General features: G+C 40.2%; 1 protein-coding gene across 50 annotated transcripts in view; it reads right to left on the bottom strand.

Annotated features, from left to right (window-relative positions):
- Window positions 1–16,780, bottom strand: part of LOC138922831 (ral guanine nucleotide dissociation stimulator-like) — a 101,674-nt gene extending 84,894 nt beyond the window's left edge. For 4 of the 50 annotated variants that reach the window (XM_070259157.1, XM_070259161.1, XM_070259153.1 and 1 more), the window contains exons 1-5: window positions 16,210–16,776; window positions 14,953–15,121; window positions 14,601–14,805; window positions 13,992–14,047; window positions 3,894–3,991 (exon numbers count right to left, since the gene is read on the bottom strand). The gene's annotated coding sequence lies outside the window, so the exon portion shown is untranslated. Of the gene's footprint in view, window positions 1–3,893; window positions 3,992–13,991; window positions 14,048–14,600; window positions 14,806–14,952; window positions 15,122–16,083 lie in introns of all 50 variants that reach the window. The other 46 variants (XM_070259144.1, XM_070259140.1, XM_070259142.1 and 43 more) reach the window with 27 other exon arrangements.
- Between the last annotated feature and the right edge of the window lie 302 nt (window positions 16,781–17,082).

Consider the following 17,082-nt stretch of genomic DNA (forward strand, 5'->3'; position numbering starts at 1 on the left):
CACCTTTATAGACTCCCATAAAACATTTAGTTATATCCAGTTTGGGGATCAAAATAGATGAAAAAACAACAATTGCAGGTGCATTCAACATTGGACATGAAAAAGAAAACTGGTTTTTTAATAAGATACTTGAAGTGTACACTTTCCGTAGGTGATCAAGACATTTACTCTTTCGTCCATTTTTATATTTGCTGACTGCCAATCACTCTACTCCTTAATACTTCAAAGGTATTTTTCCCAAAGCTGCCTTTTGTCTTACACTAATGCTTTCCCGGACTCAAGTGAATTTTGAAGGAGACTGAGCTCATCATGATGAAATGGATGTTGACATTCCATAACCATCACTGTAATTATTCCTAATTTGTACTTTGCTTCAAAAACTCTCTTCCCTTGCCCCCTAAAGTCTGTACTTTCAGAATAGCATCTACAGCTTTAATTATACCTGAGAAAAAACTACTCTCACCACAAAATCTTGTTAATCACGGTACGTTACTATCTTCGAATATCCTGTTTTTTTAAAACTGCATTTATATCAGGTTCCCAAAGAGTTACAATATTAGCAATGAATGTTTTAACTGTTTCTGTAATTACTGTTTGTAATTACTACAAATCAAAGTTGTACAAACTTTGGATTGGAGGCTGGTTGAATTATCTACCAAACTGGGGTGAATGGTCTTTTAATCAACTGTATACTGAACAAATCTACAGAGTAAAAACTGAGATGGAATTTGAGTGACTTGGTGTCCATCGAGAATCAAATCTGATGCTGTAGTGTTAACAAGGGACTTCAGGTCCAGAATGATTCTGTTAATCACACTTCTTCCAAATTAGTCAGTTAATGTTGTGGGTCCTGATGAGACAGGATTTAGGAAGGCAGAGAGCGGCAGGGAATGCTCCTGGTGATAGGATCCTTAGAGCAAAGGACAGAAGACAAAAGGAGAAGGCTGTATTCGTGAGAAGTGAGCTGGACCATAAGCGCTATAATTAGAAGCTTATAATGTCACCACACTGCTTTCTGTAATGTAATATTTTTGTTGTCTGTTATTTTCCTTGATTCAGGTTTTGTATTTTTCATGATGTAATAGTGAGATCTAGTCTCATTTTTCTGTGTATTTGGATACACTGAGTAGAGTGCTCTGGTTGAGTAAAGAGTTTCACATATGGGAGACTTGAGAAACAAGAGTGGCAAGGAAAGTTAGGTCAGATTATGAAAATTCTTAAGATGTTTCTATTGGACTTAATCCTTCAGAAGTCATTTAGTGTTCTCTTTTCTTTTTTTGTAATTGAGAGCACCATGAGGAAAGGAGTGTTTTTGATGATCTATTTTATTTTATTTCTTTCTCTTTTCTTGGAGGAAGATTGGCCCTGAGCTAACATCCGTGCCCATCTTCCTCCATTTCATCCGTGGCTCGCCTGCCACAGCATGGCCTGATCAGCAGTGTATAGGTCTGTGCCAGAATGGGAACCTACAAACCCCAGGCCGCCAAAGAGGAGCACACAAACTTAACCACTACACCACCGGGCTGGCCCCATTTTTGATGATTTCTAAGGGGTAAAAACTAGGCAGGGAGATTAGGTAAGATGATATAGCAAAAATTCAGGCATTAAGAAATAAGGTTAGACTAGGGTGGCGATGGCGGCCATGGATTGGAAAGGAAGGAAGGATGGATGCAGCATCATAAGGGAAAAATTTGCTTCTTTCCCTTTGTCTTTTCAGCCATTTGGGCTTAACGGTGTTCAGTGCTCCTGATTTATTTCCCTTCCCATTTATATTTTCCTTCTTCCCTCGATAATCTACTTTTGCTTTCCCATTTTTCCCTCTCTTCTCTCCTTTGCTTGCATTCTTATCACCTTCCCTGATAGGACGATGACTGAATCAGGCAGGTAGACATGAAATGGGAGATCTGAGTAGAAACTAACTATAAGATTTACTAATTAGAGTATGTTGCTGCTTAACACATTTTTTTTTAACCTTTCATCTGCAGTTAAAAAGAAGAAAAGAAAGGTGAGGAGGCAAAAAAGGAGTAGAGAGGAAAAGGGAGAGACTCATTTATCCATTCATTCAAGAAGTGCTGTGTTTCCAGAGAAAGAGAGAGTGCCAAAGAGATAGAGAAAACACCACACAATAATTTGTGTTATTGTAGTTGTATCATCTATTTCCCCTTCTAACTCAGTTGGGTAAAGTAGAGATGCCAGATGGGAGGCTAAAGACTAAGGTGAGATGGGCAGTCTCCCTCCCTCCCTTATTGCCTGCTGCTTCTCATATCAAAAGATGGAGTCTACATCCCTCCCCCTAGGCCTCAGTGACTGGCTCAACCAATAGGATGCTGTGGAGGTGACTTTCTGGGACTTCTGAGGCTAGGCTGTAAGAAGCCTGGTCTTTTGGAATATATCCTCTTGGGATGCTTTCTTTTGGAACCCAGCCACCACTTTGAGAGATGCCCAAGTCACATGAAGAGGCCACATGCAGGCCCTCCAGTTGGCAGCCCCGAATAAGATAACAGCCAGCATCCTCAGCAAACACAGAAATGAACCATCTTGACATCCAGCACAATAGAGGCAAAGAGGATTTCAGCCCAAGCTGACATCTGACTGTACTTCCTAGGAGACCCCAAGCAAGAACTGCCCAGCGAATCCCAGCCAATCCACAGAACAATAAGAGACAAGAATAAGTTACTGTTTCAAGCTACTCCACTTTGTTGTGGTTTGTTATACAGCAATAGATAACTTTTTTCATCCTTACACGAGACACAAAGAATATCGAAAGTTTGAAGATTCATAATGCCACCCGGAATGCATGTATATTTTTTACGTATTTTTTTCCTTTTAAAGGTCACTTTCTTATTCATTAGCCTTGAAATTGGAATTTGAATTGACCTTGATCAGAAATCCTAAGAAATGCTTAAGCAAATATTTTAAGCACTAACATATTTTGAGTACTAGTTCAGGATAAAGTGGTATTGATGTGACAAGAATAATGGATGTGTAATTAGAAGATGGAGTTTAAGTCCTAGTTCTGTCATTTATTACTGTGTGGCCTACAACAAGTTATTTAACATTTCTGCTTCCTAGTTTCCAATGCTATAATGTAATCGAAGGTATTTAGTGATGCATGACAAAACACATTCAGTGAATTTCCATTTCTTTCCTTCCTATGAAAGTCCTGTACTCATAAGTGCAACCATATCAGAGCCTATCATACTGCTTCCTAAAACTAAATATTTTTATTATGTATCAAATGTTTCCCTTGATAACTATTTCATAAGCTTCCATAGTGTTGCCTTTACTAGTGTGATCTGCCTCACTTTTCCTGTGGGATAGTTTATTTAATAGATTTTGGGGACTCATCCTGTTGCTGGATTCTTACAAAGACTCTTTTGTGATAACCTTCTTTGGTTTTCAAGGACATGACCCTGTTTCTCGAGTGTGGTTCCCTACTGTAGCATAAATGTTAACAAGTTAAATGCATATCACATAAGAATTTTAATTGTTCATCATATGTTTATGTATTGAAATATAGAGTCGAATTGATATAATTGGTAACATTACCCATTTGCTTTGATTTGAGATGTCAAGTGATTGAAAAAATTTTTAATTCAGAATTGAATTACCTTGCTTATTTGAATTTATCATTTTTGCGTAATTAGGATGAACTAATTTTTTTTTATTAATGTTATGATAGATTACAACCTTGTGAGATTTCAGTTGTACATTTTTGTTAGTCACGTTGTGGGTACACCACTTCCCCCTCTGTGCCCTCCCCCCACCCCCCCTTTTCCCTGGTAACCACCGATCAGATCTCCTTATCAATATACTAACTTCCAACTATGAGTGGAGTCATATAGAGTTAGGATGAACTAATTTAATTTGCAGTTATCCTTAAATGACTTAACTGATGTCTGCTGAGGTTCTCAAGGCCACAGGATTATGGAGTCATGCTGAACATCACTCTGTCTCTTAGGGTTGGAAGTACAAGTGCACCTTGTGAAGCCTGGAGACAGAAGTTACAAGCTTGATTTTTTCTCCATTAATGTTTTTTTTCTGTTTTGTCCCCCTCACCTCACTCTAGGCTGCGTCATGTTTCCCAGAAGGACCACATATTGCATTTGGAGGTGGTCCTCCTTTTCCAACTTTGTTCTGATTTTATGTCATTTTTACTTGGTGTTGAGCTCACATCTCAGTTCTGCAAAGGAAAGCTGGTTATTTATCTGGTAACTTGTGGTTGGAATCCCCAAGAGAGTGCTCTTTATAGAGACTGAGGGTCCTTTAGCAAATATTGCTTTTTGATGATGCATTTTAATAAGCCTTTTAAAAATCTGGATACCAGACTACCGGCTAGGGTACCTGGAAGCAATAATTTTAAAATAGTGCTTTTCAAACTGCAGGTCCTGACCAACTAGTGGATTATGAAATAATTCTAGAGAGTGTGACAAGCACTTAAAAAACAATGAAACAAAATGGAATAGATAATATTAGAGTGTATTACACGTAAAAAGGTAAGAACAGTTTCATAAAATTTTTATATTCCTTTGGTGTGTGTGCGTATATACTGATTTACAATAAAAAATAATTTATAGATTTATTTTGTGAGTTGCCATCAAAAGAATTTGAAAGTCACTGCCATGGATTTAAAGTTATCTGAAACACAGTTTTGTAATATAGCAGTTTGAAATGAAGCCCCAACAATATATGTAACAAATAAAAGCGTAGATAGGTTTTAGCTGCAAATTTTAAAGGGATTGGCAAGTTACTTTTCCTGAGAAGTCTAGCCCTGGGATGACTGGGTATTTTCCAAAGGGCCAGGAACCAGTTATCCCAATAAACGGTAGGGGCCTCAATGCTCTCTCCCTGGGAGGCTCTGAGGTAACGTTCCTCATCTCACTTGTAATGCTGCTGTTGCCCTGCTGCAGTGGCTGTTGGAAGTACTGCGTCTTCCCTAACCAGATCAGAAGGACCCAGTTTTCCCAAAGTCTTGGTCTGCCAGAAAGATGGCATTGCACTTCTCCCCGATTTGTGGGACCTGCACCCAGCTTGGAGAGCTGGAAAACTCCAGCCCTTAACTCCCCTCTTTGCTAGGGAACCACGTTTTCCTTCCCACTGGGTCCTTGGAAGATGGGAAGCAGCAGTAAGGTTACTTGTGTTTTATCCACACCATGTGCGTCTGTGTTTTTGTGTGAAGGCTGACTCATGTGGAGGAAAGTTCTATGCCTAGAATTATAAAATTAATGCTAATCAGAGTAATGCAGCATGCCACTTCCAATCTGCTAATGAGCTTTGGGGAGAGATGGCACATCTTCCTGCAGCTGATGGATGCCCCTTTTAGAGGATCTACGACATCCTCCCCAGGTCTTCACTCAGCTGGGCTAACACACTTCAGAACAAAAGAATCCTCAGGGCAGGATGGGACCCCTTGCTTTTCTGGTTCTTGTCCCTTGAATTTTCCAAACTTCTCCTCACTTTTCAGTCTACTCTCTCTGCCACTAAAATGGCTGCCTATTAAACTCATCAGTGGAATCTGCCATACTGTGTCGCTTAAACTTTTTCCATCTGCTTAGGGTTTTTACTTGTTTTTCATAGAAAGCCCTGACCTAAATCCCTACTCTTCTTTTATAATGCTTTCATTTTGACCTTACTACTGCTGAAAGTCAACCAAACTCATTCATCACTGTCCCTCCCCCCAATCTCCATGAACATTATCCTGTTATCCAGGTTTTTAACATACACTCAAGAGATTGTCAACAAAAATGGACTAAACCTTTACATGGAACTTCTTTACCCCCACATGGGACATTTTCAAGAATAGGAGCTTTCAGATGAATTAGCAATGTAGATAAATTTGTTACCAACACTAGAATCTCATTCTGAAATATTTTCTACAGCTCAAAACATGGCATAAGGCAGATTCCTATTTAAGAGAAAGGGCCTTCTTTTAAGTTGTCTTGAAGATTCTGAGACTGTCCTTAAGAGCAGTGCTATGAGAGGATATGAGGCACAATCTCAGTCACCCCAAGAGTTAATTTAAATGGAGAAACTGAGACGGTTTCCCAAAGCACTGGAATTGATTTTTCCCTGAGTCTCTCCATAGTTGTAGATTCTGATAATCACAGAATATAGAGAAGGAAGAAACTTGGTGTTCCTTCTAACTGCCTCATCTCACAAACCAAGAAACTGAGGATCAGAGACATGAGGTCATTAGAGTCATCCAGTTACTTAGTTGCTTACTTCGACTAGGGTGGTTTCAGAAAGGATGCAGAAAAGTACAAGTATTTGAGAGCTACTTAGGGACTGTATTAATCAACACTGTAATAATCAGCTCTGTGCCCTTGGGTGCTGCGACAGCTGGGGGTCCACTGCTGCAGCTGACAAATAAAGTGTGAGGAAGAAACAAAAACTGAGGAAGTCCATCGCCACTAGACCTGCCTTATAAGAAATGTCAAAAAGAGCTCTCCTGTCTGAAATGAAAAGGCAAAGGATACAAAGCTTTAAACAAGTTGATAAATAGATAAAATCAGAAAACTGCAACTCTGTATCAGAACATGTTAGTAAACAATTATGATGCAAAGGTTAAAGGGAAAGAAAGCATTAAAAATAACATTAACCATTCCAATTTGGTAACAAATTCACAATACAGAAAGAAAGAATTTTGGTAACAAAAATAGCAAGGGAAGAAGAAAAGGACAGAACTTGCCTAGTGAAATGAAGCAAAAATGCTATCAGCAGAAAAAGAACTATCTCATCTGTGAGACCTTTTATACAAACCTCATGGTAACCACAAAACAAAAATTAAGGCAGAGTCACGAAACATAAAAAAAGAGGAAACTGAAAAACACATCACCAAAAACCGTCAAGCTGAAATTGTAGTGAGAAACACAAGGAAAAAGAAACAAAGGAAATATAGAGCAACCATAAAACAAAAGATAAAATGGCAATAGTAAGTCCCTATATATCCATAATCATCCTAAATGTAAATGGATTGAATGCACCAATGAAAAGACAGAGAGGCTGGACAGGTTAAGAAAAAGACCCAAAAATGTGCTGCCTCCAGGAGACCCATCTCAGCTCTAAAGAAAAACACAGGCTCAGAGTGAAGGGGTGGAAGATGATACTCCAACCAAATGACAACCAAAAGAAAGTGAGTGTAGCCATAATTCTATCAGACAAAATAGACTTCAAGCCAAAAAAGACAAGAGACAAAGATGGGCATTATATAATGATAAAGGGGATAATCCATCAAGAACACATAACATTTATTAATATATATGCACCTAACGTAGAAGCACCAAAGTCTATAAAACAACTATTAACAGATCTAAAGGGAGAAACAGACAGCAACACCATAAGAGTAGGGAACTTTAATACCCCACTTACATCAACGGATAGGTCTTCTAGAGAGAAAAATCAACAAAGAAACGTTGATCTTAAATGAAACACTAGACTAGATGAATTGAACAGACACATATATAATATTCAATCCAAAAGCAGCAGGATATACATTTTCTCTCCAGTACACATGAAACATTCTCAAAGATACACTGTTTGTTGGGAAACAAAACAACTCCCAATAAACTTAAGAAGACTGAAAAGATATCAAGCATCTTTTCCAACCACAATGGTATGAAACTAGAAATCAACCACAAGGAGAAAGCTGGAAAAGTCACAAATATGTGGAGCCTAAACAACATGCTATTCATTAACTATTGGAACAACAACAAAATTAAAGGAGAAATTGAAAAATATTTGGAGACAAATGAAAAGGAAAATACAGTGTACCAAAATCTATTGGATACAGCAAAAGCAGTACTAAGAGGGAAGTTCCTAGCAACACAGGCCTACCTTGAGAAACAGGAAAAATCTCAAATAAACAATCTAACAATACATCCAAAAGAATCAGAAAAGAAGAAAAATGAAGAGCCCAAAGTCAGGAGAACAAAGGAACTACTAGAAATCAGAGCTGAAATAAATGACATGGAGAGTAAAAAGAAAATAGAAAAGATCAGCGAAACTAAGAGCTAGTTCTTTGAAAATATAAACAAAATTGACAAACCTTTAGGAAGAATAAGACAAAAAGAGAGAAGCCTCAAATAAATAAAATCAGAAAGAGAAGAAATCACAAGCAATATAACAGAAATACAAAGGATTACAACAGTATTCTTTATCAATGTTATAAACTACATTAACAAAATGAAGAATAAAAATCACATGATCATCTCAACAGATGCAGAGAAAGCATTTGACAAGATTCACCACACATTTATGACAATAACTCTCAATAAAATAATAATAGAAGGAAAGTACCTCAACATAATAAAGGCCATATATGACAAACCAACAGCTAACATTATACTCAATGGTGTAAACTGATAGCTATCCCTCTAAGAGCAGGAACAAGACAAGGATGCCCACGCTCACCCTTCTTAGTCCTAGCCAGAGCAATCAAGTAAGAAAAATAAATAAAACATATTCAAACTGGAAAGGAAGAAGTAAAACTGTCGCTACTTGTGGATGATGAGATTTTACATATAGGAAACGCTAAAGAATCCATCAAAAAACTAAAAACAAATGAGCAGAAATAAAAAATCAAGAATACAATCCTATTTACAATCACAACAAAAATAATTAAGTGGGTAGGAATAAATTTAACCAATGAGGTGAAAGACCTATACACTGAAGACTATAAGACATTGTTGAAAGAAATTAAAGAAGACATAAAGAAATAGAAGGATATTCTGTGCTCATGGATTAGAAGAATTAACATAGTGAAAAAGTCCATATTACCTAAAGCAATCTACAGATTCAATGTAATCCCTATCAAAACCCCAATGACATTTTTCACAGAAATAGAAAGAATTCTAAAATTTACTGGAAACAACAAAAGTCCCCAAAGAGCCACAGCACTCCAGAGAAAAAAGAACAAAGCTGGAGGCATCACATTCCCTAATTTCAAAGTATACTACAAAGCTGTATTAATCAAAACAGCACGATACTGTCAGAAAAGCAGACACAGATCAATGGAACAGAATTGATAGCCAAGAAATAAACCCATACATTTAGGAACAGCCAATTTTCAACAAAGGAGCTAAGAACATACAATGGAGAAGGGAAAGTCTCTTCAATAAACACTGATGGGAAAACGGACAGCCGCACACAAAAGAATGAAAGTAGACCATTATCTTACACCATGCACAAAAATTAACTCAAAATGGATTAAACACTTGAATGTAAGACCTGAAACCATAAAACTCCAAAGAAGAAAACGTAGGCAGTAAGCTTTTTGCTATCATTCTTAGCAGTATCTTTTTGAATATGTCTCCTCAGGAAAGGGAAACAAAAGAAAAAATAAGCTAATGGGACTACATCAAACTAAAAAGCGTCTGTATGGCAAAGGAAACATCAATAGAATGAAAAGACAACCTAGCAATTGGAAGAAGATATCTGCAAATCATTTATCCAATGAGGGGTTGCTATCCAAAATATATAAAGAACTCAACAACAAAAGAACAAACTTAGTCAAGAAATGGGCAGAGGATTTGAACTGACATTTTCCCAAAGATATACAGATGGCCAACAGGCACATGAAAAGATGTTCAACATCACTAATTATTAGAGAAATACAAATCAAAACCACAATGAGATATCACCTCATGCCCATCAGAATGGCTATTATTAAAAAGACAAGAAATAAGAAGTGTTGGAGAGGGGCCAGTGCCATGGCCGAGTGGTTAAGTTCGTGTGCGCTACTTCAGCAGCCCAGGGTTTTGCCAGTTTGGATCCTGGGCCTGGACACGGCACCACTCATCAAGCCATGCTGAGGTGGCATCCCACACAGCACAGCCAGAAGGACATACAACTAGAATATACAACTATATACTGGGAGGGTTTTGGGAGAACAAGAAGGAAAAAAAGATAGACAAACAGATGTTAGCTCAGGTGCCAATCTTTACAAAGAAAACAGAAGTGTTGGAGAGGATGTGGAGAAAAGGGAGCCCTCATACACTGCTGGTGGGAATGTAAATTGGTGCAGCCACTGTGGAAAACAGTACAGAGATTTCTCAAAAACTTAAAAATAGAATGACCAGGCATGACATCAGCTTCACGGCGGAGTGAGCTCTTCCCTTAGACTGTCCTCCCTAAGAAACAATGAAAAGGACATTCATAAACCAACAGAGGACAGGCACACAACACAAAAGACATCTGAGAGACCCATGCAGCCATATGTCTGAAGGTGGAGGTGCTGGACCCCCCAGGAGGAAGTAAGGGGATCTCCTCTCCCTCCCCAGCAATGACCTAGGGCACAGGACCATGCACAGCTCTGAGAAAAGAGGGGCCTAGGGGGAGACTCTGTGGGAATGCCTTCGCTCTCCAAGTTCCCTCACATCCCATAGGAAAGCTCCACAGAGGAGGCTAAGCTATTGTGGGGTTGTCTTCATGAAGCCAGCACGCCAGAAGGACAGACAGCGAGGGCAAAGAGAGAACACCCACGGGATGGCACATGCAAAAGAAGTGCCCCTCCCCATGCTGGGCTCACAAGCTCAGCCAGTCAGCCAGAGCAAGGGACCCCGTCTAGAGTGCCCGTGCGTACATTAGCAAAGCAGCAGCTACAAGCAGGCAATCGCAGATGGGTCCTGTCAGCATAGATTCCAAAGGACAAGCACAGACACCAGGGATCACAGCAGGCTCAGAATACACAGCTCCTGAACCTCCTCCAGTGGTGGCAGGTGGAATCTGCAACCAGATACTATCTATGTGAAGGCACAAACCAACCCCATCAAATAGTATGAAGAAATATATTAATAGTCCAGACCAGAAGGAAAATGAAAAGCACCTAGAAATCAATCCTGAAGGCACACAAATTTACAATGTAAACGACAGAGAATTCAAAATAGCTAACATTAAAAAACTCAAGTTACAAGGAAATTCAGATAGTTCAATTAAATCAGGAATAAAATTAATAAACAGAGGGAATACTTCACAAAAGAGATTGATCCTATAAAGAGAAACCAATCAGAAATGTTGGAGATGAAAAACACAATGAGATAAAGAAAAATCTGGATACCCTGAATTACAGAGCTGACATTATGGAAGACGGAATTAGCAATCTGGAGGACCGAAATATAGAAAGGCTTCAGATGGAGGAGGAGAGAGAATTAAGGCTAAAAAGAAACAAAGAAATTCTCTGAGAGATATCTGATTCAATTAGGAAATGCAACATGAAAACTATGGGTATTACAGAGGGAGAAGGGAGGGAGAAAGGAGCAGAAAGTCTGTTCAAACCTGGGAAAGGAGCTGCAGTTACAAGTAAAAGATGCTAACAGAACTTCTGATTACATCAATGTAAAAAGACCTACTCCAAGGCATAGAGTAGTAAAACTGGCAAAAGTCAGTGACAAAGAAGAAATATTTTTAGAGGCAGCAAGGCAGAAGAAAATAACTTACAAAGACCATATCAAACTTTCAGGAGATTTCTCAGCAGAATCTTTACAGGCTACGAGAAGGTAGAATGAGATATTCAAAATTCTGAAAGACAAAAACCTTCAGCCGAGAATACTCTATCCAGGGAAAAATATCCTACAGATATGGTGGAGAAATACAAACTTTCCCACATAAACAAAAGCTGAGGTAGTTCATCACCACAAGACACCCCAAACAGGAAATGCTCAAGAAGACCTTCATACCTGAAAAAGAAAAAAAAGAGTTCACAAAGCCTTGAGCAAGGAGATAAATAGGCAGCCAAAGTCAGAAAATTGCAGCTCTCTACCAGAAGAGGTTAGCAAAAACTTAATTATGACATGAAAGATAAACGGACAGAAAACATCAAAAATAACTATAATCTTGTGATTTTAACCACAAAATCACAACACAAAACAGAATATGTTATGACCAACAAATCAGAGGAAGAGGAAAGGGATGGACCTGGCTTAGACCAAGGAAATAAGAGGCTATCAGAAAATGGTATATCTCATCTACGAGATTTTTTATACAAACCTGATGATAACCACTAAACAAATAATCAGAACAGAGACACAAATGATACAAAAAAAAGAAAACTGAGGGGCTGTCCCAGTGGCATAATGGTTAAGTTCGCATGCTCTGCTTCAGCCACCCAGGGTTTGCAGCTTCAGGTCCCAGGCACAGACCTATGCATCTCTCATCAAGCCCTGCTGTGCTGGCATCCCACACACAAAAAACAGAGAAAGACTGCCACAGATGTTAGCTCAGCAACAATCTTCCTCAAGCTAAAAAAGAGGAAGATTGCTTACAGGTGTTAGCTCAGGGCCAGTCTTCCTCACACACAAAAAAGAGAAAACTGAGAAAACCATCATAGAGAACTACCAAACTGAACTGGCAGTCCAAAATACACAAGACGAGAAACAAGGGAAATACAGAGCTGGAAAACAAGTGATAAAATGGCAGCGTTAAGCCCTTACATATAAATAATCACTCTAAATGTAAACGGATTGGATTCTCCAAGCAAAAGACAGAGTGGTGGGATGGATTGAAAAACAAGACTCATCAATATGCTGCCTCCAGGAAACACTCTTAGCTCTAAAGACAAACACAGGCTCAGAGTGAAGGGACGGAAGATGATACTCTAAGCTAATGGCAAACAAAAGAAAGCAGTTATTGCAATACTTGTATCAGACACAGTAGACCTCAAGATAAAAAAGGCAATGAGAGACAAAGAGGGGCAGTATATAATGGTAAAAGGGACACTCCAAAAAGAAGACATAACACTTATAAATATACATGTACCCAACAAAGGAGTACCAAAGTACATAAAGCAACTATTAACAGACCTAAAAAGAGATATTAACAACAACATAATAATAGCAGGGGGCCCCAACACTCTACTTACATCGATGGATAGATCATCCAGACAGAAAGTTAACAAGGAAATAGTGGAATTAAATGCAAAACTAGACGAGATGGACTTAATAGATATATATGGAACATTCTATCCAAAAATAGCAGAATACACATTCTTCTCAAGTGCACATGGAGCATTCTAAGGACAGACCATATGTTTTGAAACAAGACAGGCCTCAATAAATTTAAGAAGATTGAAATCACATCAAGCATCTTTTCTGACCAAAATGCTATGAGACTAGAAATCAGCTACAGGAAAAAAGCTGGGAAAGTGACAAATATGTGGAGACTACACAACATGCTACTGAACAACCAATGGATCATTGAAGAAATTAAAAGAGAAATCAAAAAATATCTGGAGACAAATGAAAATGAAAATACACCACACCAACTCATATGGGATGCAGAAAAAGTGGTCCTATGAGGGAAATTCATAGCGATACAGGCCCACCTTAAAAAACAAGAAAGATCTCAAATAAGCAATCTTAAAATACAGTTAGAAAATGAAGAACCAACAAAGCCCAAAGTCAGCCGAAGGAGGGAAATAATAAAAATCAGAGCAGAAATAAATGAAATTGAAACCAAAAAAGAAAAAAGAACAGTAGAAAAGATCAGTGAAACAAAGCGCTGGTTCTTTGAGAAGATATGCAAAATTGACAAACCCTTAGCCTGACTCTCTAAGAAAAAAAGAGAGAAGGCTCAAATAAATAAAATTAGAAATGAAAGAGGAGAAATTACAACAGATACCACAGAAATATAAAGGATTATAAGAGAATACTATGAAAAACTATATAGCAACAAACTGGACAATCCAGAAGAAACAGATAAATTCTAAGACTCATACAACTTCCCAAAACTGAATCAAGAAGAAACAGAGAATCTGAATAGCCCAATCACAAGTAAAGAGATTGAAACAGGTAGCTTAGTGGGAAACTACTTACCCTGACAAGGTTACCCACTCAAAGCTAACAGCCAACATCACAATTAATAGTAAAACACGCTATATTTTTCCTCAAGACTGACTTGATTTCTACTATTTCAACTTCTCCTTTTCCTTTAATGCATGGATCCTGCTAAACCTTATAAATCCATTACAATATAAAGTAGGGAATGAATAAAGAGCTCACCTGAGGGATGTTCACTTTCTGTGGCTCCTGGGCGAGTACAGAGGACTGTGGTTCAGCTGAGGGGACAGAAAGAAGACAGGGGTCCTGAGATTTAGCTGTCTTACAGCTCTTAGATTCACCTCCTCAAATCTCAGCACCCCAGTTGGGGATCATCCTCCCCATAGGCACAGGGCCCTCTGGGCCTTGAAAAGGCACAAGAAGGATCATGGACAGGCAGCAACACCTGTCTTTGTGTGATTCTGAAATGACCATGGAGCTGAAATCTGCAGTTTTTTACTGAGTGAACATAAACTTTACTCGATTGATTTAACAATAACGCATGCGTCCTTCTGGATAACAGAAAGAAATAAAAACAACCGATCAGTTGAATTAAAGTACGCCAAACGACAAGACACTATTCCTTCATTAAAGTTAACTTAGCAGAAAAATGCTCAGTATGCATCATTTATCTATTTTTCTCAGTAATATTATTCAACCCCTGGTATACACAATCCACGGAAAGCCTAGTAAAAGAGATGGGAGGATTTAAGGCAGGAATTTGTAATTGTTCATTTCAGCTGGGAAGTATTTCTCAAAAGGCCCTTTCGATAGATGCTTTTGGTAACTTACCTGTGAGAGAGTGAACTGTCACAAACTGCGTTTCCCTGGACAAGTCACTGAAATTTTCAGGCCCAATGTCTTTAAATCTTTCAAAAGAGTTAGAAGTAGGTGACCTTGGAAAACTCTTCACAGATCATCATTCTTGGATCCTGTGACATCAGGATAACGTCACTAATGTCACATGTGGTGGTGGACATGTGTGACAGCAGCGCATCTGTAAATAGCGGGGGCCATTTAAGGGGACTGGAGACAGAACTTCCTCCCTCTGCCTGGTTGTCCCTTACCCCCAGACCTTGCCCTCACGGCTCTCCAACAAAGCAGCCTTTCCTGAGCAGCCTGCCCCTGGGCCACCCCAGCTCACCTGTACTTCCCAGGGACGGCCCAAATGCCCCACTGTCACACAGTGTGGTGGCTCCTGAAGGTGGCATCATCAAGTCTGGTTCATTCTGGGCAGGAGGATCAAGACCTGCTTCTGATCTTGCAAATCTAGCATCTGCTCCTTTCTGGGCTCTTGTCTCTGCTCTGAAGCTCTGGAGAGAGGTCTAAGGTCAGAGGGGCGCTCTCTTCCAGGTAAGACTCCCTCACAGAGGCCCCCTGCTTCCTGCCTCACAAGGGCTGGTTTGTTTCAAGGCAACTGGGACATGGATCTGAGAAATAAATTCATCTTAGGGGCAAAAAGGCTGACTCTTAGAATTCATTATAACGTCAGACTTCAAGGACAGAAAGCCTGACAATGCAGAGGGGGCCAGGCACCTCTGTCTGACCCAAGGGACCTGAAGAGACACTAGAAATCCCAGGATACATGTGACACATGGTGGGATTCCATCCACATCCTTTCCTTTACATCCCTGGGGACGCAGGGACAGGCCATGTTCCTAAGTGCTGTGAAGGCTGTAATGCCAGTCTTGGGCAGGTGTGACATCAGACAAAGCCTGAGACTGAAGCCAAGCACACCTGCCCTCGAATCCAAATTCCCTGGCTGGGAGCTCCTGACTCGAGCACATCGGGCCACCCACCCGAGCCTCGGTTTCTGGTGAAGTGGTTGTCAGGGTACATTAAACTATCCAGTAAAAAAACAAAGCGTCCTCTAACTATAACAGCAGTTGTCACTTACTTAAGGCTTCCTACCTGGCACTTGTCTAAAATAGTGATCTATGTTTCCAAACGTCGCCGTGAAACAATCATTATTAATATTTATAGATGAGAACCCTGACTCTCGCCCAGGTTCCTTCTGTCGCCCCTGCTAACAGGTGACAGAGCTGGCACTGACCGGGCCTGTAGTGCTCCAGAGCTCGGGCTCCACCGCAGACCCACGGTCACCGTCCGCCTGATAAACGCACTCCTCCCTCCCGCACCCACCGCCACCGACATGGGCTTCTCTCCGGTCGGGCTGCAGGCGGGCTGGTCACACGATCCTCGGGCATCCCGGACCGCCCCGAACACCTGCGCCCCCCGGCAGCCCGAGGGCCGGGGTCTCCCCCATCGGCCTTACCCGCTCTGACGGCCCGCCCGGGTTTATACACCGCCGCGGGGGGCGACGAGGTCCCAGACACTTCCTGCTCCCATCCCCAAGCACAGGCACACCCTTCCCAGCTAGTCCCTCGCCCTCGGTGCGCACCCTGCATTTTCCGAGCACACCCCAAAGTTCCCCAACGGTTCTCTGGAGTCCTGAGAAGACAAACGAGGAGGCTACGGCTGCACATGCGCAGAAGGAGCGTGGCGTCCCCTTCCCGGAGTCCAGGCGGTGAACCTCACCTATTTAAAACTACATTTCCCATAGGCCTCCGCGTCTACATTTCAAGTCACTTTTGGCCTTTCCGCGAAAGCGGGAGGACGGTGTTCTTAAATCTCTCCTGCCCAGGGTCCTCCGAGCCCGAAGAGGTTAAGGGTTAAGCCTGAACTCTGCTGTCAAATGCAAAGGGTAGTCCGCTATTGGCTCCCGATTAAAATAGCATTTTTTTCATAAGTCATTTGGAGGTAATTGGGGAAATTTGAATACGGATTGGATATGGAAAATATTAAAATATTACTTAGATGGTGTGAAAAAAATTTGGAGTTAGGTAGGAAAATTGACTTTGTAAAAAGAAAAAGACATGACGACTGAAGTAGTTAAATTATATAGCTGTAAAATTATAATTTTACAATTTTTCAACCTGGGACCTCCACCCTGTTCCTTTACAGCCGCCGGACCCACCAACCCCTGAGCCCCATCCTGGCGCGCCTGGGGCCCCGTGTGCAGATTCTACTGAGGGTCTGCACAGGTGCTCCAGGGGTGGATGTTTATAGGAAATCTGTTGGGTCTTCTACATTAACATTGATTCTTGCTGAATTCTCTTATTGTTTCATAAATTTTTATGTTAAATATCTTGGATTTCCATGCACATAACGACAAGTTTGCTTGCTTTTTGCTGACGTTTATAATTCTTTGTCATTCTTTACCAAATTACAGATAAAAGCACAAGAATGCTGGTTAAACTATATTAAATCAATC

Source organism: Equus caballus, unplaced genomic scaffold (genome assembly GCF_041296265.1).
Source record: "Equus caballus isolate H_3958 breed thoroughbred unplaced genomic scaffold, TB-T2T haplotype1-0000016, whole genome shotgun sequence".
NCBI lineage: Eukaryota > Metazoa > Chordata > Mammalia > Perissodactyla > Equidae > Equus > Equus caballus.